This window comes from Bos taurus, chromosome 22 (genome assembly GCF_002263795.3).
Source record: "Bos taurus isolate L1 Dominette 01449 registration number 42190680 breed Hereford chromosome 22, ARS-UCD2.0, whole genome shotgun sequence".
Taxonomy (NCBI): Eukaryota; Metazoa; Chordata; class Mammalia; order Artiodactyla; family Bovidae; genus Bos; species Bos taurus.
Window position 1 is genome coordinate 12,609,577 of NC_037349.1, and position 24,022 is coordinate 12,633,598.

The following is a 24,022-nucleotide window of genomic DNA, read 5'->3' on the forward strand; positions in this document are numbered from 1 at the left end:
TGCCCTAGTCCCTGCCCTGCTCTGAGAGACTGTGCAGAACTAACCTCACGATTGTTCCGTCCACAGCTGGGAGCCAGGGATCTTGTCGCTGAGCTTTTCAATGATTGAGCATTTCCCCTGGGTTGTTAAATCTCAGCACTTGCAGCCCTGAGGCAGAGTCAGAGGGAGGAAGAGCTGGTCCTGCAGGAACCTCAGAGGTCTGCTGAAGGCACGCAGGCCTGGGTGTCCATGGCCCCTGCAGTGGACAGAGAGGATGTGTTTAGAGGATGTGTTTAGAGTTCAGGGAGCCTGAATATATCCCTCCTCTCTCCGGGGCCCACCCCCTTCTGCTTCTGTGACCTCTGAAGCCAGTGAAGGAAACGTTCAAGAGAATCACTTGGAGAACTAGGCTGTGTCTTCGGAATCTGGAGATGCCAGGACTGGTAGTCTTCTCATACCTCGAGGTAGCCACCTTGTGTAATCCTTGAGGTGAGGTGCATCTGCAGTAGAGCAAGAGGTGGGCCACCTGGGAAAGACCTGCCCTTCCCAGAAGCGGGGCCTGGGCGTCTCAGGGCCAGAGATGAACCCCAACCATGGGAGCCAGAGTTTCAGTGTCCTGGGCATCCTACACGAGAAGACAACCAGCAGGGAAGTCCATGGGAAATGCGGGGGTAGCAGCCGGGCTTAAAATGTATCACCCAGATCAGTGACGGAAGTTCCTTCAAAAACCCACAAAAATGCTCCGCGGGAAAGAGGCAGCCTCAGGCACTGCCACACAAAGGACCTCGGTGACAGGCTGTTCCCAGAGCAGCCATGATATGCCTTTTCTGCTCCCCACCCTGCCTGCGCAGCCCAGCCCAGCCCTGGCGGAGGAAGGGCAGCAGAGTGAGAAGGGAGGGAGAAGAAGGGAAGGACAAGGAGGAGAAGCCACCCTCTCCCACCTCCCCCAGGCCAGTTTCCTTGGCAAGAGGCCCAGGGAACGTCAGGTGGATAAGAGATCAATGCTTTGATATTTTATTGGACTGGACTTTTAAAAATACCTTTTAAAAAAAGTATTAACACCCAAGTCTAACTCAGAAAGATGTGGGGTCTGAGCAGTCATCTGTGTAAGGATGGGTGAGTCAGCATTCAGCAGTACAGTTGGCAGAGACAGCAGTTGGAGAGAAAAATATCATTTTCAGCTACTGTCCTCCTGGGTTCATCCATTCAATAAACCCTTGTCCTCCATTCTAGCTTTGCCCAAATGTGCTAAAATGGCATTATTTAACAATTCTGTCTGTATTTATAGAATTTGTTCAGAACCTGGAAGAGAGATGTGGTTAATAGACATCCCCCACCCCCGCCACCAGCCAGTGAGAACTCTCCCCCTGCATGATGACAGTTTCCAAAAGCAACAGAACAGTTGGGAGATAAGAAGCCACCCCAGTCGTGACTGCTGCAGCCTTCCCCACCTCTCCCCTGCCAGAGAGGCCCTGGAGGTTGAGATGCAATCACAGTAGCCAAGACAGGAAATTCTAAGAACCAGAATATTAATAGTAATACTGGAATTGACATTCAGCCAGAGTTCAGCATTCCTGCAATCCCAGCTCTCAATGGCCAGCATTGTTATTAAATAGCTTGAACATCATCTCTGAGGAAAGCTGGATCTCCTGTGCTTGCTGATGGCTCGGTGTTGGATGCCAAAGGAATTCTCCTTCTCATCCAAGGTGGTATAAGGAAGGGTCAGTCTTGCTCAAGGCTTTCGAATATAGTGTGCACACAGATCCCCTGGGTCCTTGTCAGAATGCAGAGTCAGATCTGGAGTAGGGCAGGAGTGTGCATTTCTAACTAGCTCCCAAGTGGTGTCAGTGCTTTGGTGCATGGACTACATTTACAATAGCAAAGATCCAGAACAGTGGTTCTCCACTTTAGCTACACATGAGAATCACATGGGGAATTTGCAAAAAACTCAGATTCAGATTTCATTGGAGTGGGATCCTGATGCTGATGTTTTTAAAATTCCCCTATAATTCTATAAGGGCTTCCCTGATGGCTCAGTGGTAAAGAATCCACTTGCCAATGCAGGAACCACAGAAGATGCAGATTCGGTCCCTGGGTCAGAAAAATCCCCTGGAGGAGGAAATGGCAGCCCACTCCAATATTCTTTTTTTTTTTTTTTTCACTCCAATATTCTTGCCTGGGAAATCCCATGGACAGAGGAGCTTGGCGGGCTACAGTCCATAGAGTCCCAAAGAGTTGGACCCATTTTTTTTTTTTTTGGACCCATCTTTGCAAGTGAACAACAAGACAATTTTATAAACAGCTAAGATTGAGAAATAGATTTATAATAAGAATCGTGACACTTATTTATTCCATAACTGTAATTTATTTATGGAAGATAAATGTGGTTAAGGACTTAATGCCAACACAGACAAAGGATGATTCTTCTAAATCCAGGTGACGTTGAAAATACCTAGGAAGAGTCACCCCACCTGAACCCTAGTATGTCACACCAGTGCATGAAATGGCTGCTGATAAAATCGCCACCCTAACTGCATCCAGAAAGGCCAGGACAGCCCCACTGAGTGGGTTGTGGGCACTCTGAATTATCTGTGCAGAAAGAAGGGGAGGGAGGGTATGTGTGAGTACGTATGCTCGAGAGACATTTATGCACGTGATGGAAATTCAGCGTCGACCAAAATGTCCCTTCCTCCTTCAAGTCTCACAGTTTAAAAGTAGTTTTGTCCTTTTTATTCATTTGACTCAAGGTGATGATGGCAGTGCTTCGAGACTAGGCACTCTAAATTTCTTAAGTGACTTTTGTATTAATTTCCCAGGATTGCATGACAAGTTACCAAAAACTCAGTGACTCAAACGATAGAAATGCATTTCCTCACGGTTCTGGGGGCCAAAGTCCAAAATCAAGATGTAGGCGGGGCCACGTTCTCTCTGAAACCTTTTGGGGAGAATCCATTCCATGTCTTAGGTGGGTGGCAAGTCTTGGTGTTCCTTGGCTTGTAGACACATCACTCCAATCTTTGCCTCTGTCACCCTCTGGAATCCTCCCTGTGTCTGTTCACTTCTAAGGACATCAGTCATATTGGATTAAAGGCCCACCCTGCTTAAGTATGACCTCAGTTCAGTTCAGTTCAGTCACTCAGTCATGTCTGACTCCTTGCGACCCCATGAATCGCAGCACACCAGGCCTCCCTGTCCATCACCAACTCCCGGAGTTCACTGAGACTCACGTCCATCAAGTCAGTGATGCCATCCAGCCATCTCATCCTCTGTCGTCCCCTTCTCCTCCTGCCCCCAAATCCCTCCCAGCATCAGAGTCTTTTCCAATGAGTCAACTCTTTGCACGAGGTGGCCATGAGGTGGAGTTTCAGCTTTAGCATCATTCCTTTTAAAGAAATCCCAGGGCTGATCTCCTTCAGAATGGATTGGTTGGATCTCCTTGCAGTCCAAGGGACTCTCAAGAGTCTTCTCCAACACCACAGTTCAAAAGCATCAATTCTTCGGCGCTCAGCCTTCTTCATAGTCCAACTCTCACATCCATACATGACCACAGGAAAAACCATAGCCTTGACTAGACCAACCTTTGTTGGCAAAGTAATGTCTCTACTTTTGAATATGCTATCTAGGTTGGTCATAACTTTCCTTCCAAGGAGTAAGCGTCTTTTAATTTCATGGCTGCAATCACCATCTGCAGTGATTTTGGAGCCCCCCAAAATAAAGTCTGACACTGTTTCCATTGTTTCTCCATCTATTTCCCATGAAGTGGTGGGACCGGATGCCATGATCTTCGTTTTCTGAATGTTGAGCTTTAAGCCAACTTTCACTCTCCACTTTCACTTTCATCAAGAGGCTTTTTAGTTCCTCTTCACTTTCTGCCATAAGTTGTAATGAATATCATCTGCAATGATCTGATTTCTAGAAAAGATCACATTCTAGGACTCTGAGAAGAGCATGAATTTGGGGGCAGGATGCTCTCCAATCCAGTACACTCTTCTTACCTAAAGATGGGAAGATTCCTAAAGCCATCACAGGTCCATGTGAGAAATACCTTGCCCAAATCCCCTTGCAAAGAGGGGTTCTTTGTTTTGCACCAGAGCCCAGCCTGTTCCCTTTCCAGCACAGCGTAATGGAGAGCATGCAGAACACAGAGCCTGGTGGACCTGAGGTCAAATCTCCACTTAGAGAGGTGGCTTTTGGTTAAGTTGCTTATACCTTCTTGGGTTGCATTCTTAGTAACTTGGGGCAACAGGACAAATAACCAAACATTTTGTGGAAACTTTCTTCTGCACGATACACCATACTAGAACCTTTGTAGATGTAATATCATCTTCATGAAGCTGTGAGGCTAAATTAGCATATAGCCTGTACCTGACCCACTGTAGGTGCTGAACAAACACTAGTCCTTTTTCCATCCTTCCTCACTTCAGGTGCTGACAGTTTCTGCTAATCCCTGAGCGGAGCCACCCAGATAACCTGCGCTTGCATTTGTGATGGACAGCCTGGAGCCAGAGACTTGGGAGTCAGCTCCGCCAGAAACTCCACTGTGACTTTGGCAAGCCACTTAAACACCTTCCATCCAGTAACTCACTCTGCTGCCCGCTCAAGAATGAGCAGCTTCTGAGAGCAGCATGCCAGTGTGGGAAGTGAAACCCAGGGCCTGGTAGGTGAGAAGGTTCATGGGGCTGTGGAGCATCTCTGGTCCTGAGTTCCAGCACCAAAGTGGTCCTGAGTTCACCTGCCCCATCTCACCATCTGCCCCTTCATGCACCTGCCCTAATCTTTACTGGGCTGTGTTCTCAGCTCTCTGTGGATCTGCCAAGGGTTAACTAGCTTCTGACCTTTAAAGAAAATGTGATACTAACCCAACAGTCCCTCTCTGGTTTGGATAATGTGTGTGTGTGTGTGTGTGTGTGTGAATGTGTGTTTCCTTGATCTCTTGCAGGATTTCCTGTTTCTGCAGACTCTTTGACCACCCCATTAACTCTGGAAGTGGCTGGGCACTTGTGCAAATCTATAAGCTGCCACATCACATCCTTGATTTGTTCTTTCCTTCTTCTCCAGTTCAGTTCAGTTCAGTCACTCAGTCCTGTCCGACTTTTTGCGACCCCGTGAACCGCAGCATGCCAGGCCTCCCTGTCCAGCACCAACTCCCGGAGCCTACCCAAACTCATGTCCATTGAGTTGGTGATGCCATCCAACCATCTCATCCTCTGTCGTCCCCTTCTCCTTCTGCCCCCAATCTTTCCCAACATCAGGGTCTTTTCAAATGAGTCAGCTCATTTGAGTCAACATCATGAGTCAGCATCAGGTGGCCAAAGTATTGGAGTTTCAGCCTCAACCTCAGACCTTCCAATGAACACCCAGGACTGATCTCCTTTAGAATGGACTGGTTGGATCTCCTTGCAGTCCAAGGGACTCTCAAGAGTCTTCTCCAATACCACAGTTCAAAAGTATCAATTCTGTGCTCAGCTTTCTTTATGGTCCAACTCTCACGTCCATACATGACTACTGGAAAAATCATAACCTTGACTAGACGGACCTTTGTTGGCAAAGTAATGTCTCTGCTTTTTAATATTCTGTCTAGGTTGGTCATAACTTTCCTTCCAAGGAGTAAGTTTCTTTTAATTTCATGGCTGTGATCATGATCTACAGTGATTTTGAAGCCCCACCTCAAAAAAAGTCTCTCACTGTTTCCACTCTTTCCCCATCTATTTGTCATGAAGTGATGGGACCGGATGTCATGATCTCAGTTTTCTGAATGTTGAGCTTTAAGCCAACTTTTTCATTCTTCTCTTTCACTTTCATCACAAGGCTCTTTAGTTCTTCTTCACTTTCTGCCATAAAGGTGGTGTCATCTGCATATCTGAGGTTATTAATATTTCTCCTGGCAATCTTGATTACAGCTTGTGCTTCATCCAGCCCAGCACTTCTCATGATGTACTCTGCATATAAGTTAAATAAGCAGGGTGACAATATACAGCCTTGACGTACTCCTTTTCCTGTTTGGAACCAGTCTGCTGTTCCATGTCCAGTTCTAACTGTTGCTTCCTGACCTGCATACAGATTTCTCAAGAGGCAGGTCAGGTGGTCTGGTATTCCCATCCCTTTCAGAATTTTCCACAGTTTATTGTGATCCACACAGTCAAAGGCTTTGGCATAGTCAATAAAGCAGAAATAGATATTTTTCTGGAACCCTCCTGCTTTTTCGATAATCCAGCTGATATTGGTCCCTTCTTCTCCAGGGACCTCTTTATTGAGGGCTGGTGTGTCTTCTTGGCACAGCTGACACTTCTGAAGGGCTCAGCTGCCAAATTGGCTGAGTATGGGCAGTTTTTCAGGTTGTCAAGCAGTAGAAATATGGGGGGAGGTCCTACCACCAGTTTATTGGACAAGCTTGGAACATCCCAGCTCTTCAATAATAACAACCCATCATATTCATAAGGGCTAGAAAATTTCCCAAGCACATTCATACTTATTATCTCATTAAATCACAACATCTGCATGGAGACTTTGTGCCAATTTTATAGATGAAGATCCTAACCCCTTGTCAAAATGTGATCTGCAAGCTGACACCATTGGCATTGCTTGGGAGCCAGTTTGACATGCAGAATCTTGGGCTCAGACCTGCTGAGTCATGACCTGCCATTTAAGATGATTCCCAGGTGATCTGTGAGGGCTTCCCTTGTGGCTCAGCTGGTAAGGAATCTGCCTGCAATGAGGGAGACCTGGGTTCGATCCCTGGGTTGGGAAGATCCCCTGGAGATGGGAAAGGCTACCCATTAGACCGCAGAGTCGGACACGACTGAGCGACTTTTCACTTTCACAGGTGATCTGTGTGCACATTAAAGAGTGGAAGTGCTGGACTAAAGGATAGTGACTCTCCCAGCATTCCAGGACAGCATGATGGCTCACCTGGGATGAAAACCCAGGCTCCAAGAGGTAGAGGCACTGAGCCTTGTAATAAGGGGGAGAAAACCAAACCATCAAGCATCTTCTCAGGGCAACCACTGGACTTGTCTGGAAGAGCTCCATACATCACTTTGGTTGCCCTACTTGAGTGATGGGGGAGCAAAGGAAACAAACTGCTGTGCAAAAGAAGGAATTTGTGTTGATCCTGAGAACAAAGACAAAGGTGGGCAGAGAAATTAGGAGGAGAAAAGAGGAGGAGCGTGCCAGAGCCTTGGAGGAAGAGGTACAGTAATGTTTGTAAATTCTTGGTGGGAATGGATTGCTTTGGGGGAGTTGTTTTGTTTTTGGTAGACAGTGTGAATGGGTGGTGTTTTATACAAAGTGGAGTCTTGGAATGACACAGTGAAGCTGGGAACTGGCTGGTGCCGGACTGTTGTGAGCCCTCAGAGGGCCCTGGAACTGCATAGTGACTGTCTGGACCAGCTTATTTCCTGTTCTTGGAATCCCTAGGACCTTGCATAATATAGCCAAAATGTTTCTCGTATGAATGAACGAGAGCATAAACAAAGTCCATAAATATTATCCTGTCCAACTCCCTCATTTTTTTCCCTGCCTGTTTGTTGTAGATTGGCTTTAAAAAATTTTATCATAAGATACATTAAATATTATAACATGAAAATACAGATATGCAATTTGAAAAAAAAGTAATAAAATGAATACCAATATAGTCATCATTCCAAATCAAGAAACAGAACATCAAAGATTTTATGCTTTTTTTTACTTAATGTTTTTGACTGTGCCTCCAGCATGCAGGATCTTAGTTCCCTGACTAGGGATAGAACCCAGGCCCCTTGCAGTGGAAACGTGGAGTCTAAACCACTGAACCACCAGGAAAGTCTTTACATCTTCAAACAATCTGCAAATGTTTTCTTTTGTAAGCTTTGAGGTAGGAGCCTAAGTAACTTTTTCATATAGATAATCAATTTTGACTCAAGATTTGTTGAAAAAGTTTTCCTTTTCTCACTAAGCTGCAGTGCCAACTTGTTCTTAAAAAAAATTCTGTCTCTGAATAGGTTTGCTTCTGGGTTCCTTCTTTGATCTACCTGTTATTTTCAGTGTAAAACTATGTGATCTAATTACCAAAGCTTTATAATAATTACTCATATCTGACATGATGAGACCCCATATTCTTCTTCTTTAGCAGTATCTTGGCTCTTTATAGGCATTTGTGTTTCTAAATAAATTTTAGAATTAGTTTGTTAATCACCAAAATGTATTGTGAGAATTTTTTTATAATTATATAGAACCTTTAAGTCAGTTTGGGGGAGAACTCATATCTTTTGATATTTAGTCTTCTAAAGCATAAATAGGATATTTCTCTACAACTTTTATAAATTCTTTTATGTCTTTTAACAAAGTTTTATAATTTTTCTATAAAGATTCTTCCTCATTTATATATCAACACTTCATATTTATTGATGTTACAATAAAAAATCATTTTTAAAACTACATTTTATATATATTGTTGCAGAGACAGAAATGCAATGGAATTGTGTTATCAGCTTTTCGTTCAGCACTGTTATGTAATTTTACTGCTAACTTTAGTATCTTATCTGTAGACTCTTTTGGATTTCCAAAAGAATGGGTTTGGTCTTTACCTTCCCATCTCCTATAAATTACGGTATCTTGTCTTCTGTCCCAGTCCTTATGCCATTTATTTGTTTCCCTTGACTTGTTGCACAGGTGAATATCTCTAGTACCAAGTAGAAGTGGTGGCAGAGAAGGCATAGTTTTCTTATTCCTAATTTTAGAGGGATCTGTTTTGACATTTCGTCATTGATGTTTGGTTTTGTAGTTTCAGGTTAAAGAAGCCCCATATTGAAGAATTTTTTAATGAAGAGATGTTGTTGTTTTTTTCCCCCTTTAAAAATGAACTGTAGTCCACATGTGGGAAATGCCTATAACATAAATGTATGCAGTTCTACACACTGAACCCATCTGTGTGACCACCACCTAGGTCCAGAGACAGCATATCACCAGATCCTGAGATATGCCTTTCCATCTTATTACTCAACCCACAATGGCACCCAATCTTCCGATACCATAGGCTAATTTTACCTGTGTTTTAGTCTCTTATATAAGTGGAGTCATAGTACTGCCTTTGTGACTGGCTTCTTTTGTTTTTCTAAATAATTATTTATTTATTATTGGCTGCACTGGGTCTTCATTGCTGCACTCGGGCTTCCTCTAGTTGCAGCCAGTGGGAGCGACTCTCGAGTTGCAGCATGCAGGCTTCTCATTGCAGTGGCTTCTCTTATTGTGAGCACAGGCTCGTGAGTACATGGGCTTCAGTAGTTGCTGCACATGATCTCAGTAGCTGAGGCTTGTGGGCTTAATTGCTCATGGCATATGGGATCTTCTTGGACCACGGATTAAACCAGTGTCCACCTCATTGCAAAGTGAATTCTTAACCACATGAGTTTGAGTGAACTCCGGGAGTTGGTGATGGACAGGGAGGCCTGGCGTGTTGTGATTCATGGGGTCACAAAGAGTCGGACATGACTGAGTGACTGAACTGAACTGAACTGAACTGGACCACCAGGGAAGCCACAGGCTTCTTCTGTGCAATGTTATGTTAATATATTCATCTATACTATTTTGTACAATTGTAGATCACTTATTCTTGACAATGAAATGTATGCTGTTGTGTGAATATACTGGAATCTATTTATCCTATGTTTGATGGGCATTTGGGTGGTTTCCTGTAAGTCTATTATGAATAGTTCAGTTCAGTTCAGTCTCTCAGTCGTGTCCGACTCTTTGCGACCCCATGAATCGCAGCACGCCAGGCCTCCCTGTCCATCACCAACTCCCAGAGTTCACTCAAACTCACATCCATCGAGTCAGTGATGCCATCCAGCCATCTCATCCTCTGTCGTCCCCTTCTCCTCCTGCCCCCATTCCCTCCCAGCATCAGAGTCTTTTCCAATGAGTCAACTCTTTGCATGAGGTGGCCAAAGTACTGGAGTTTCAGTTTTAGCATCATTCCTTCCAAAGAACACCCAGGACTGATATCCTTCAGAATGGACTGGTTGGATCTCCTTGCAGTCCAAGGGACTCTCAAGAATCTTCTCCAACACCACAGTTCAAAAGCATCAATCCTTCGGCGCTCAGCTTTCTTCACAGTCCAACTCTCACATCCATACATGACTACTGGAAAAACCATAGCCTTGACTAGACAGACCTTTGTTGGCAAAGTAATGTCTTTGCTTTTTAATATGCTATCTAGGTTGGTTATAACTTTCCTTATGAATAGTACTGCTATGAATATACTAATACATGTATTTAGTGAAATATATACTTTTGTGTTTGATACATACCTCAGAGTAGCATTGGTAAACCATTGAAAATGTGCATGTTTCACTTTAGTAGAAAAATGCCACATTATTTTCCAAAGTGGTTGCAACAGTTTCCACTCCCACCAGCAGAGTTGGAGAGTTTCATTTGCTCCATATACATGCTGAATTTTATCAGTTTTCCTGCATCTTTTGGGATGACCATGTGCTCATAAGATTTTTTTTCCCATTAATCTGTTAATGTGGTGAATTACACTTCTCATTTTTCCTCGTGAAAAAGGAACCTCTCTTTCCTGGGATAAATCCAAATTGGTCAAGATGTACAAATTGTATGTTGCTTGATTTCATGTGCTATGGTTTTTGTAGAGTTTTCACCTCAGTCTTCATTAGTGGGGTTGGCCTATATTTGAGGGGGGAGGTTGCTCTAATAACTTTTTTTTTTTTTTTCACAAAATGAAAGAAAATGGCCCCAAGAACTAGGTATATTTAGACAACTGCACAATAGGGTCAGAGTCAAACCAGAACTGGAGATCCAACTCCCAGTTACAGCAAATCTGTACTGCAGCTCTGGTCTAGAACTCTTGGAGTAATGATGCCAGTTCCCTGAAAGGCTATGAATGCTAAGATAAACTCTTGACACCCTCCATTTCTAACAATTTTCGACTCCCTGTTTCTCCCATACTGTTTGGAAAACTGCAAATTTGATTTCCTCCTTGTTCACACGACAAGAGCTTAGCTCAGGCGTTCCCCAGTCAGAGGAATGAAACAAGGCTCTCACAGTAACCCTCCTGGGAATCTTTGGTGATATGTGCCTCTCTGCTGAGATCCCCAGACTAGATGAGTCTCACATACTCAGAAGGAACGGGTAGAGAGCACGGTTGTAGGGGCAGAAGAAGAAAACCTCTGCCTTTGTGAACCTGAGGTGCACTCTACCGTGTAGGCTTGGGTTGTCTCTCGCTCGCCTCCACTTTGCAGTGGGGGGGCTCCTCTCCCGTCCCCACCCTCTTGCTGGTGCTGCTGCAGGGTGGAGAGCGCCTGGACCACAAGGCTCCGGCTCGCCCACCCCTCCCCGAGTTATTAACCACAAGGTTCCCTCACAGGAAACTGGTGAAAATGAGTATTCATGCCTCTTCAGCCAAGGCAGTACAGACCTTCAGTGTTTCATCTTTGAGAGAAGTTTGTCCACAAAAGCTTCCAGAACAGCAGCCCTGAGAGTTTGATGGGAAACGGGATATCCACATGGTCTCAAAATATCTCTCATAAATGGCTTATTAATAACAAAGGGAAAAATAGCAACCTTCCTACTGGCAGACAGTTGAATGAAATGAACAAGATTAATATCTCCAGTGCTGGGACTAATGGACATCATGCGTTCCCTGAGAAGGACTCATCATTTCTGTAGCGTTTCTGCTGAAAATATTTAACGTGGACCTAATCACAGAGAATTATCAGACAAATCCAAACTGAGGGACATTCTGAAAAATAACTGGTCTGTATTCTTCTAAAAAATGTCAGTGTCTTAAAAACCAGAAGACGAGGTACAGTTTCTGATCAAAGATGAGCAAAAGGATTTGACAGTGGAATCCGTGCACCATCCTGGAGTGGATCCTGAACCAGAGGATGAAAAGTATTATACAGGTCATCACCTGACATCGTTGTCACCTGACATCATCTGAAAACTGGTGAGATCGCAAAATAGACTTCTTAGAGAGTAATACCGTGTTACTGTTAAATTTCTTGATCTTGATAACGGTGCCAAGGTGACATAAGAGAATGTCCTTGTTTTTTAGAAATTCACACTGAAGGGTTTATGGAATGTGATGCCAAAATTTTCAGCTGATTTAGAAAAAATATCTATATATCACATATATATATATGTGTGTGTATATATATATATAGAGAGAGAGAGAGTGCACAAGTGTGTCAAAACGTTAACAGTTGGTGAATCTTGGAGAAGAATATAGCAGTTTTTTCTATATTCTTGCAAGCGTTCTTTTCTGGATATTATTTCAAAACAATAAGTTTAAAAAAATGCTTTCATATCTAGCAAATGGAAAACCACAAAGGTAAATGATAAGGATCATCTGGTGGTTTGAATATAGAGTGTCATTATTAACACGTTCTTGGTGCTAGATGTCTTCAGAGGAAATCGCTTATCTTCTTAACCCTTTAAGAAAGGGATCATCACTTCACATGTGCAGATGAGAAAGATGAAGGCTACAGAGGTGAAATAAAACATTCAAGGTCACCCAGCAAAGAAGCAGCAGGGTTGGGATTCACTCAGGTCTGTGTGAAAGCCTTCAGGTGCCACAAATTCCCTGGGATGTGACCCTGACAAAAACTGATCAGAAGAGAAGGTGGCATTTATGTCTTCTTGGTTATAAGCTGTTGGGTCTTAATTCATCTGGCCTTTTCTGAGAACTACCTCTTCTTTCCAGGCACTGCCTTGGATGTAGTGAGTAGAGACTCCCCTCCCCTAAAAAAAGGCAAGATGTGTGTAAAGTCCAAAGAACACAAGGGTGGACATGGACAAGATCTACAGTGAGAAACAAGGGTTTCTGGCAGCCCAGAGGGGAAGGAAGTTGGTTCCGACTGCCCTGATGATTTTGGGTAGCTCACTCTGTTTCTGAAGAAGAATGATGGAGGTAAGAGAAGGGGCACTGGTGCCCACCTAGACGGTGTAACCTGGACTGGGACCAGTGCTGCCTCTTAGGAGCCATGTGGATCTTGGGAAAGTTGTCCAAAATACCTGTAGGGTTGATCTGAGAATCAGATTTAGTATAAATGAAATGCTGGTGCAGCAGGTTCGGGGCCTCTTTTAGGAGCTGTGGCCTCTGGGGACCGGGGAGTAGCTAAAAAGAAGACAGAGGTTGGTGGAGATCATATTGATGTTACCGTGTCTTTTCTCATCAAGAAACTAAAATAGAGGTGTCCCCAGCCTGGTTCCAAAATGGATATGCTGAACCAAACTTTAATGCGGGGGAGAAAAGTAAGAGGAATAATGCATTATTTTGTAAACTCTTCTTCTATGCAGGAAACGGATGAATGGTATCAGGAAAGAAAGAGAGAAGCGTCTTAACAGTCTACCTTCACCCTTAACTCAGGAGTGCTTTTCCTGGGGCAGGGGAAGAAGTCTTCCTGGCTTTCCCTTAAGAGTTCCACATATGCCCGTGACTGCCAAAGCATCCTGTCTTTGGCAAACATCCCAGTCCCTAGGCTCCTCCTGCAGAAGCTGGAATCAATAGAATAGACAGTAACCATAGGGGCAGGGATGCAAAGGCGCCCACCATAAGACAACACAGTGAGCTCAAGTTTCACCAGCAGCGGAAATGCCCACTGCCTGAGGGCTAGTACTCAGTTCTGGGGCAGACTCAACCTCAGGCCACTGACACTTAAAAAAGGAGCTGGGGTACTCCCATAACCCCAACCAGGGCCAAACATATAAGCTATGGCCGGCCCCTGAGGGGTGCTCACAGAATGGAGATATCATTACTATGTGAAGTCGAATATGCCACTTTGGTGTAAGGATTATTCTCAGCTACAGGCAGCTGAGAATCAGCCAAAAGAGGAAGAGTTCTTTGCCCTTCCCCTGGGTACCAAAAGCGAGGCATACGTTTCCCTCTGAGAAAGGTGCCCGCCCTGTACCAGAACAAGTGACTCTTATTACCAAAGATGAGTCGCTGACACCAAGTTTAGTGTGCGCAAACAGAACTTATTAAAATAGATCTTATCTTCCTTTAGTTCACTCATATATTTCCTTGACACTTCATCATAGTTCATCATCCCTGGAAGCCCAAACTTCCTTTCCTTCGTTGAAATGGTACATAAGCCTCCAAGCCTAACTGCTTTTTTGAGTTTCACCCCTTTTCTGTGGACACCTGTGGACCTAAACATATTCTGAATAAAAATTATGTCTTTTCTCTTAATCTGCCTTTTGTTAGTTTAATTCACAGACCCTCAGTTACTGAGTTAAGAAACTAGAGGAAAACAGTTTTCTCCCCAGCATATGCTTAATAATGATGAACTCAGACTTCCCTCGCACACCACTTTTTGTCATGTAAATACTTTTCGTCACTGGGAGAGAATTCCAAGTGGATTAGTAATCTCATCTATAATTTAGTTAGTAAGTTATTTACAAAATGGAAACCTCTCTGCTTTGCATTTATCAGTGATAGCCATTTTCTAAATGGCTAAAAACTTATTTTTGAAAAGATACCATATCATTATTAAAGAAAACTTTCAAAAACTTTCAAAATGAAGAGGAACAGTCTAATATCTGACTTTGAATTTCTGCCTGTTCCATTCCAGAATGTGATCCCATGCATCCGTGTCTTGACAGTTGTACCATATATACCACCTTAATCTGCTTTTCTCATCATAAAGATTTTTCTGGGTTTCTACATAGTTCTCATATGAGTTCTTCCTTTCGTTATTCATCATTCTTCAGAGAGCCATTTACCTCCTAGGACTTCTGTGACGAAAGTGCCATGGCTTGCTAAACTCCTTAAAGGGGAGTATAATATATAATTTCATCTTTTTATCTCTTCTAATGACTAGAGCAGTGCTGGGAATATGCTTAGTTCTCAGTGTTTGCAGCCTTGGGAAAAAAATGTTCATAGAAGACAAATTCTAGGAATAAAGAACCATGTAAAAGACTAAGAGGTCTTATCAGTTCTTCTTGCATACAATATAGCATAAGTTTCCAGAAAATACAGCTAAAAATACGAATATTATACTATAAACCACACATTTTTCTCCATGTTCAACCCTTCAGAGCAATATTGTGGTCATACCTTTGATTGTATGCAGGCGATGTTCCTGACCACTCTTATACAGGAAATAAATATTTAGCAGTAACAAAAAAGTCTGTTTATTGTAGCTTTGTGGGGAGGTAATCTATGTGAATCTATATTTAAGTTATGACCTAAATCAAATCCCTTACAATTATACAGTGGAAGTGAGAAATAGGTTCAAGGGATTAGATCTGATAGAGTGTCTAAAGAACTATGGACGGAAGTTCGTGACATCATACAGGAGGCAGTGATCAAGACCATCCCCAAGAAAAAGAAATGCAAAAAAGCAAAATGGTTGTGGAGGCCTTACCAATAGCTGTGAAAAGAAGAGAAGCAAAAGGCAACGGAGAAAAGGAAAGATATACCCATTTGAATGCAGAGTTCCAAAGAATAGCAAGGAGAGATAAGAAAGCCTTCCTCAGCAATCAATACAAAGAAACAGAGGAAAATAACAGAATGGGAAATCTCTTCAAGATCTCTTCAAGAAAATTAGAGATACCAAGGGAGCATTTCATTGAAGATGGGCTCAATAAAGGACAGAAATGGTATGGACCTAACAGAAGCAGAAGATATTAAGAAGAGGTGGCAAGAATACACAGAAGATCTATACAAAAAAGATCTTAATGACCCAGATAACCACGATGGTGTGATCACTCACCTAGAGCCAGACATCCTGGAATGTGAAGTCAAGTGGGCCTTAGGAAGCATCACTACGAACAAAGCTAGTGGAGGTGATGGAATTCCAGTTGAGCTATTTCAAATCCTGAAAGATGATGCTGTCAAAGTGCTGCGCTCAATATGCCAGCAAATTTGGAAAACTCAGCAGTGGCCACAGGACTGGAAAAGGTCAGTTTTCATTTTGATCCCAAAGAAAGGCAATGCCAAAGAATGCTCAAACTACCGCACAATTGCACTATCTCACACGCTAGCAAAGTAATGCTTAAAATTCTCCAAGCCAGGCTTCAGCAATACATGAACCATGAACTTCCAGATGCTCAAACTGGTTTTAAAAAAGGCAGAGGAACCAGAGATCAAATTGCCAACATCCGCTGGATCATCAAAAAGCAAGAGAATTCCAGAAAAACATCTATTTCTGCTTTATTGACTATGCCAAAGCCTTTGACTGTGTGGATCACAATAAACTGTGGAAAATTCTGAAAGAGATGGGAATACCAGACCACCTGACCTGCCTTTTGAGAAACCTGTATGCAGGTCAGGAAGTAACAGTTAGAACTGGACATGGAACAGCAGACTGGTTCCAAATAGGAAAAGGAGTACGTCAAGGCTGTATATTGTCACCCTGCTTATTTAACTTATATGCAGAGTACATCATGAGAAGTGCTGGGCTGGATGAAGCACAAGCTGGAATCAAGATTGCCAGGAGAAGTATCAATAACCTCAGATATGCAGATGACACCACCTTTATGGCAGAAAGTGAAGAAGAACTAAAAAGCCTCTTGATGAAAGTGAAAGAGGAGAGTGAAAAGTTGGCTTAAAGCTCAACATTCAGAAAACTAAGATCATGACATCTGGTCCCATCACTTCATGGCAAATAGATGGGGAAACGGTGGAAACAGTGGCAGACTATTTCTGGGGGCTCCAAAACCACTGCAGATGGTGATTGCAGCCATGAAATTAAAAGACGCTTACTCTTTGGAAGGAAAGTTACGACCAACCTAGACAGCATATTAAAAAGCAGAGACATTACTTTGTGGACAAAGGTACGTCTGGTTAAAGCTGTGTGTTTTCCAGTAGTCATGTATGGATGTGAGAGTTGGACTGTGAAGAAGCTGAGCACCAAAGAATTGATGCTTTTGAACTGTGGTGTTGGAGAAGACTCTTGAGAGAGTCCCTTGGGCTGCAAGGAGATCCAACCAGTCCATCCTAAAGGACATCAGTCCTGGGTGTTCATTGGAAGGACTGATGTTGAAGCTGAACCTCCACTACTTCGGCCACCTGATGCGAAGTACTGACTCATTTGAAAAGACCCTGATGCTGGGAAAGATTAAAGGCGGAAGGAGCAGGGGACGACAGAGGATGAGATGGTTGGATGGCACCACTGACTCAGTGGACACGAGTTTGAGTAAACTCAGGGAGTTGGTGATGGACAGGAAGGCCTGGCGTTCTGCAGTCCATGGGGTCGCAAAGTCAGACACAACTGAGTGACTGAACTGAACTGAACTGTCTCTGATAGAGGCAGTCCAGCACTTCTGTGTCCTAGAGAATTACCTAGATATGAACTCTGCTGCTGCTGCTGCTAAGTTGCTTCATTCATGTCTGACTCTGTGCGACCCCATAGATGGCAGCCCACCCGCTCCTCTGTCCCTGGGATTCTCCAAGCAAGAATACTGGAGTGGGTTGCCATTTCCTTCTGCAATGCATGCATGCATGCTGAGTCTCTTCAGTCGTGTCCAACTCTGTGTGACCCCATGGACAGCAGCCCACCAGGCTCCTCTGTCCACAGAATTCTCTAGGCAAGAGTATGGGGGAGGGGTTGCCATTTTCTTCTCTAGATATGAACTCAGACACCAGAAAATATTTCTAGGAGATGAGATTGCAGACAAAGGAGAATGGATTTAGAAGTCATGAAGCAAGATGTAGAGGAATACAAAGCCATTCTACATTGCATTTTATATCTTTGTCAAGAGGTTTTCTTAAAAAAATAAAGTCTGTCCCTGAGGGTATTCCTTTCAGGATCTAGTGAATGTTTCTGTGCAACAGAAGATGGACCTGGATAAAGCACTGATTCTTGAGCCCTGCATGACCTTGGCTGTGTAGTCTGGTTCTGGCTGCTTTCTTCTAGGATGCTGGGATCCCTGCCTTGTGTCCAAAATTGAGGAATGGAGGCTTCTCTTTAACTCCATCACAGTCTAGATCTGTAGAGCCCAGGTATAGTAGCTTGGATAAAAGCCAGTTAAGGATGCTGTGCTGTGCTGTGCTGAGTCGCTCAGACATGTCCAGCTCTTTGCAACCCCATGGATATAGCCCACCAGGCTCCTCTGTCCATGGGAATTCTCCAGGCAAGAATACTGGGAGATCCTCTTCCAGGGGATCTTCCCAACCCATGGATCGAATCGGGGTCTCCTGCATTGCAGGTGGATTCTTTACCAGCTGAACTACCAGGGAAGCCCCCAACCAAAGATATCAAGTCCTAATCCCTGAAATTTGTAAATGTAACCTTATTTAGAAAAAGGGTCTTTGCAGATGTGGTTAGGTCAAGGATCTTACGATAGAGAGATTATCGTGAATTATTGAGATGGAACCTAAATGCGGTCTCAAGAGTCTTTATAAGATAGAAGCAGAGGGAGAGTTCACGTAGCTCACAGAGGAGACAGCGATGTAAAGACAAAGGCAGAGATTGGTGTGATGTAACCCCAAGCCCAGGACTGCTGGGGCTGCCACCAGGAGCTGGAAAAGCCAAGGAAGGATTCTCTCTGAAGATCCTGGAGAAAGCTCAGTCATCCGAACTCCAAAAGTGTGAGAGAATAAATTTTAATGTTTCAAGCCACCAAGTCTGCAGTAATTTTTTTTTTTTTACAGCAACCTCAGTAAACTTGGATACATGGCCAGGGCAGACACAGGTCTACAGGGGCCCAGACCAGCTGTCTGTGATGGCCCTGGAACTGAGCAAGAGGCGGTCCTTTGGTCCAGGCTGTGAGGTCCTCTCCCCAGTGCCTCACCTGACTCCCTCATCTTCATAGCGCCTCATATACCATTCAGCTTATTGGAAAACTTCAGTCCACCAGGTGAAGGAACAGTAAATAGCAGGATTTCAAGGAACTCACAGTAAGGATGCCTGGGAGTATAAGTCAGCCGCAGAAACACCTCTGCTGACTGGGCTTGCCTCTGCCCAAGTCAGGTTGCTCAGTCGAACTTGGCCTCGACCAAGTGGTCCGGCTTTGTGGAGTGGAGGAAACAGGCAGGATAGAGGCCAGCCCACTCCCCAACGCCCCTTGGCCCCTGCTCAGTTACCCTGCACAAAGCAAGGATGTCTGTGCCAAGTCCCGTGCCATCATTCTAGCCCTACGTGGAAGCTGGTCTTGGGGGAATTCCACCCAGTCCCTGAGGCCTGCGTGGCCCAGACGGGGAGAGGTCCATGGTCCCTTCCACAACTTCAGGTAAAGCAGGTATCATAGTTTCCGCCCTTGTGATGTGAATCAGCAGTAACTGTGAGCCCCCGAGTCTCCCTGTCTGTGAACCATTGATCTTTGCTTATCACTGACAAAACTCTTGTAAAAGATCTGAGGTTTTCCACAAACTACGTCAGCCTATGAATAATGTGGGTGAGGGGAATTACCTAGATATGAACTCGGACACCAGCGGTTATTTACATGAGATGAAATTGCAGACAAAGGAGAATGGATTTAGAGGTCATGAAACGAAACATAGAGGAACACATAGCCATTCTAAACTGCATCTAAAGAAAGAAGTTGAAAGTGTAGCATTGAAACGGATGTCAATCCGCCTGGGGGAATTCTTAGCTCGCTCCGTGCGTTTCCACGGGGAACTTCCACATCCCTCCAGAAGGGGGAGCAGTAGCGGAAAAGACAGCTCTGGTTCCACCTCTCTTCCTGACGGAGGTGGGGGGTTGGGGTTGGGGGTGGGGTTGGTGGCGGTGATGAGTTCCTATGACTAGCAGGTGGGGAAATTTTGTCACTTGTATCCGTTGGACCACAAAAGCTAGAGGAATGGGCCCCTTTCTCTGTTACCTTTTTAGGGCAGCCTGAACTCCACAGTAAAGGTGCCCGTGGCTGTAGACCTTCGTGGTGAGGTGACCGAGATGGTCTGGTTTTGTCAGGTTATATCCCTGCTTCTTGATACTGAGGCAGGAGACTGTCCTCAATGCGGATGACTGAACTTATCCCAGCGACCTGGTCTCACAAGCAGAAATAAACCATGAGTTCATCACTTCACAATTCTGTTCCTGAAGTGCCTGTTCTCTACACCGTAAGGAAGAATCTGCTGCATTTCTACACACTAAAAATGAAATATCAGAAAGAGCCAGTTTAAAGAAAAGTCCCACTTAAGATTGCATAGGGATTTCCCTGGCCATCCAGTGGTTAAGACTTCACACTTCCACTGCTGGGGGTGCAGATTTGATCCCTGGTCGGGGAACTAGGATCCCATATGCCATGTGGCACAGCCAAAAAAATTAATAAGTAAAATAAATCTTTAAAAAATCACAGTAAAGGAAGCCCTAAGAATAAGCTTAACCAAGAAGGTGAAAGATGTATACTCTGAAAACTAGAAAATATTGATGAAGGAAATTAAAGATGATTCAATGAAATGGAAAAATATCTCCTCCCCTTGGATTGGAAGAATTAGCCCCCCGTTCCACTGAACCCCAAGGCAACCACTGATTGTTTGCTGTCTCTGTCATTTTGCCTTTTCCAAAACATTCTCCTGTAGTTGGAGTCATACAGCATGTAGCCTCTTCAGACAGGCTCCTTTCAGCTAGCAATACACACTTTAAGGCTTCTGCTTGTGGCTCGATAGCTGGTTTTTTAAGATCACTGAAAAACATGTCACTGTGTACAGGACCACAGTCCTGTTTATCCATTCGTCTGTCAAAGGACATCTTGGTGGATTCTCATTTTTTGGCAATTATAAGTAACGTTGCTATACATATTTGTGCTCAGATTTTTGTGTGGATATGTTTTCAACTCATCTGGGTAGAAATCAGGAGCATGCTACTGGATTATATGGTAAGCCTATTCTAGCCTTGTAAGAAATTACCAAACTGTCTCCCATAGTGGTTGTACCAGTTTGCATTTCCACCAGCAATAAATGAGAGCGCCTCTTAATCTTCTTTTTGTAAAAAATTAATTGATATGCTTTTCTCTTGTTAATCTTTAAAATATTTGTTTTTATTTATTTGGCTGCACCAGCTCTTAGTTGCAGCATGCAGGATCTTCGATCTTTGCTGCAGCGTGCAGGATCTTTGGTTGTGTGAACTCTTAGCTGCCGCATGTGGGATCTAGTTCCCCGACCAGGGGTTGAACCCAGGCCCTTGCACTGGGACCATGGGGTCTTAGGGACTGGACCACCAGGGAAGTCCCTTAATCTTCTTCCTCTCCAGTATTTGGTGTTTTGATTTTAGCCATTCTAACAAGTGTGTAATGATAATTTACTGGTGCTTTAATATGCGGTTCCCTCTTGTTTTTTCATATGCTAATCTTCCATCTGTATGTGTTCTTTGGTGAGATCTATTTTTGAAGTTTTGGGGTTTTTTTGTTATAGTGTTTTGTTTTAGCATTGTCACTATGTGTGATTTTTAAGCATTAAAAAAAAGTAGAAGTATAGTTGATGTTCAATATTACATATGTACAATATGACATATCACGGGTGTACACTAAAGTGATTCACAATTTTTAGAAGTTAGACTCCAGTTATAGTTATTACAAAATATTGCCTCTGTTCCCTTATTATTAATATATCCTTGTAGCTTATTTTATCAGAGAAGGAAATGGCAACCCACTCCAGTACTCTTGCCTGGAAAATCCCATGGGTGGAGGAGCCTGGTAGGCTGCAGTCCATGGGGTCGCTAAGAGTCAGACACGACTGAGCGACTTCACTTTCCCTTTTCACTTTCATGCATTGGAGAAGGAAATGGCAACCCACTCCAGTGTTCGTGGCTGGAGAATCCCAGGGACGGGGGAGCCTGGTGGGCTGCCATCTATGGGGTGTCACAAAGTCGGACACGACTGAAGCGACTTAGCAGGAGCAGCAGCTTATTTTATACCTAATAGTTCCTACCTCTTAATTCCCTACCTCTACCTTGCCCCTCCCTCTCCCCACTGGTAACCACTGGTATGTTCTCTAAATGAGATCAATTTTTTTTTAACTTTAAAAATCATTGTAGGGAACATCAGTAGACCCACCCCTATTTTGCCACCAACCACAGATAGATAAGATAGCTGCAGAGAAGCTGTTCTCCACTGAGCTGCAGACACACAGCAGTGCAGCCTGAGACAAAGAAATTAGCAACACTGAAAACCTCTAGAAGGAAGGCTCTAATTAAGGTAGGTATTAATAAGCATCCTTGGGAAAGAAAGACATAAGAAGCAAGGATAGTTTATGTCCTTGGGGTGAGGCCGGGATTTCAGAAATCTGGCACAAGAGGTGACACTTTTCTTTGCATATCCCCAGTGTTTACAAACCCCGCTTATGTCTCAGTGCCTGTCCATAGCGGTCTAGTGGAGAAAAGCAAACCATGCCATTTCTCTGCAGGATGCTAGGAGGGTGTCAAAGCTCCCCAAGAGTGGGAAGGTGGATAGCAGAAGATTCTGCCTATCCCCAGGCATCTGGGGAGGAATCTATCCTTACGCTGTGTGCATTGCGTCAATGACAGGAAGGCATGTAGGTGTATGTTTCTCAAGGAACAAAGCTGGCAAGCAAATTTCATCCCTGACTAGATGCTAACTTAAATGACCACAGGCTGCTGCTGCTGCTAGTTAAGTCACTTCAGTCGTGTCCAACTCTGTGCGACCCCCTAGACGGCAGCCCACCAGGCTCCGCCGTCCCTGGGATTCTCCAGGCAAGAACACTGGAGTGGGTTGCCATTTCACATCCCACCAAACCCTGAAAAGCCTTCTTGGCCTCCTTCTCACAAACTGAAAAGCCTCCTTCTCAGTTTGAAAAGCAAGTCGGAGTTTACTCTGCTACAAAGTAATCTAGAACTTGGAAGTCAGATGGTCTAGATTCTAAAAGATTGTAGCTTTTTTCCTCTTAATTTTTTTTTTAACCCACAGTGAAGTACAGAAAAGAACTAGGATTTGGAGAAGACAGATGCGGTTTTTGAGTCCTGGCTCTGTTGCCTCACCCTTTGTGTAACTTCAGGTACTGGACAAAAGCTGAGACTCAGGTATGATCGTAACTCCAGAAAGAGAAAGGAGATAGTACCTGCTTCACAGGCATGCAAGAGGAATAAATGAGACGCATGTAAATTCTTGTGCTGTGATAAATGGTAGGGCTTGCTAATACTTTCCACAGATTTTAATGATGGAGGAACATGGTGGGGAATGTGGAGTGGATAGGAGGGATCTAGGGAAGAAAATGAGTTGAAGACTTCCTCTTATCCCAGGATATTAGGAGAGCAGAACAGAAGGACCATGAACTGAAAATTGTTTTTTAAAGTAACTGTAAAAGACAAGTGGGGAGGAAGATGTAGGAGGGGAGACTCCTGTTTTGAAAGATGCTAGCCACATAAAAAAGAGACCCACCTCCATACTTCAGAAACTGTCTTAAAATCTATTTTGTGTATATACTTAGGTGAAATTAATATGTTTAAAAATGGCTAACTTGATTCACATTTCAAATTATAGAAATGTGGCATGGTGGAGAGGGATGTCTAAGTGTCCAATAATCAAATGCCTTGGAAAAATCGTTAAGTCTAGATCAAAATTGCCTTGAATGTAAATATCAGTTTGAGGAGAATGATCATGTTTTAAATGTTGAATCTTCCCTTCACGTTGTTCATCTCTGTTGCAGAAGGAAGGAAGGGAGGAAAGGGGAAAGAATCAAAAGCAAATATGGCAATATGCTGGCAGTTGCTAATTCTGAGAGGTAGAACTATAGGTTTTTAAGTTTTCTTGGCAAATTTTGACTTTTCTTATCCCACCGAATCCCTCTGTATTAGTTAGCCTGGGAAGATTTCAACTTTTTAAAATGCAAATAGGCTTTACTTTCTAGAGAAGTTTCAAGTTTACAGAAAATTTGCATAGAAAAGGCAGAGAGGTCCCATGGTGGAGGTGGTGGTGGTGGTTTAGTCACTAAGTTATGTCTGACTTTTTGCAACCCCCCATGGACTATATAGCCCGCCAGGCTCCTCTTTCCATGGGATTTTCCAGGCAAGAATACTGGAGTGAGCTGCCATTCTCTTCTCCAGGGGATCTTCCTGACCCAGGGATCGAACCCAGGTCACCTGCATTGCAGGCAGATTCTTTACCAACTGAGCCACCAGGGAAGCCCCAGAGAGGTTCCATATAG

At 43.8% G+C, this 24,022-nt stretch overlaps 1 protein-coding gene across 10 annotated transcripts in view; it reads left to right on the forward strand.

The window, feature by feature from the left end:
- CCR8 (C-C motif chemokine receptor 8) overlaps nt 1–24,022 on the forward strand; it is a 144,020-nt gene that overhangs the window by 117,121 nt on the left and 2,877 nt on the right. For 9 of the 10 annotated variants that reach the window (XM_059879479.1, XM_059879473.1, XM_059879474.1 and 6 more), the window contains 3 exons: nt 4,404–4,636; nt 6,803–7,168; nt 22,786–22,898. The gene's annotated coding sequence lies outside the window, so the exon portion shown is untranslated. Of the gene's footprint in view, nt 1–4,403; nt 4,637–6,802; nt 7,169–21,971; nt 22,057–22,785; nt 22,899–24,022 lie in introns of those variants that run through there. The other variant, XM_005222375.5, reaches the window with a different exon arrangement.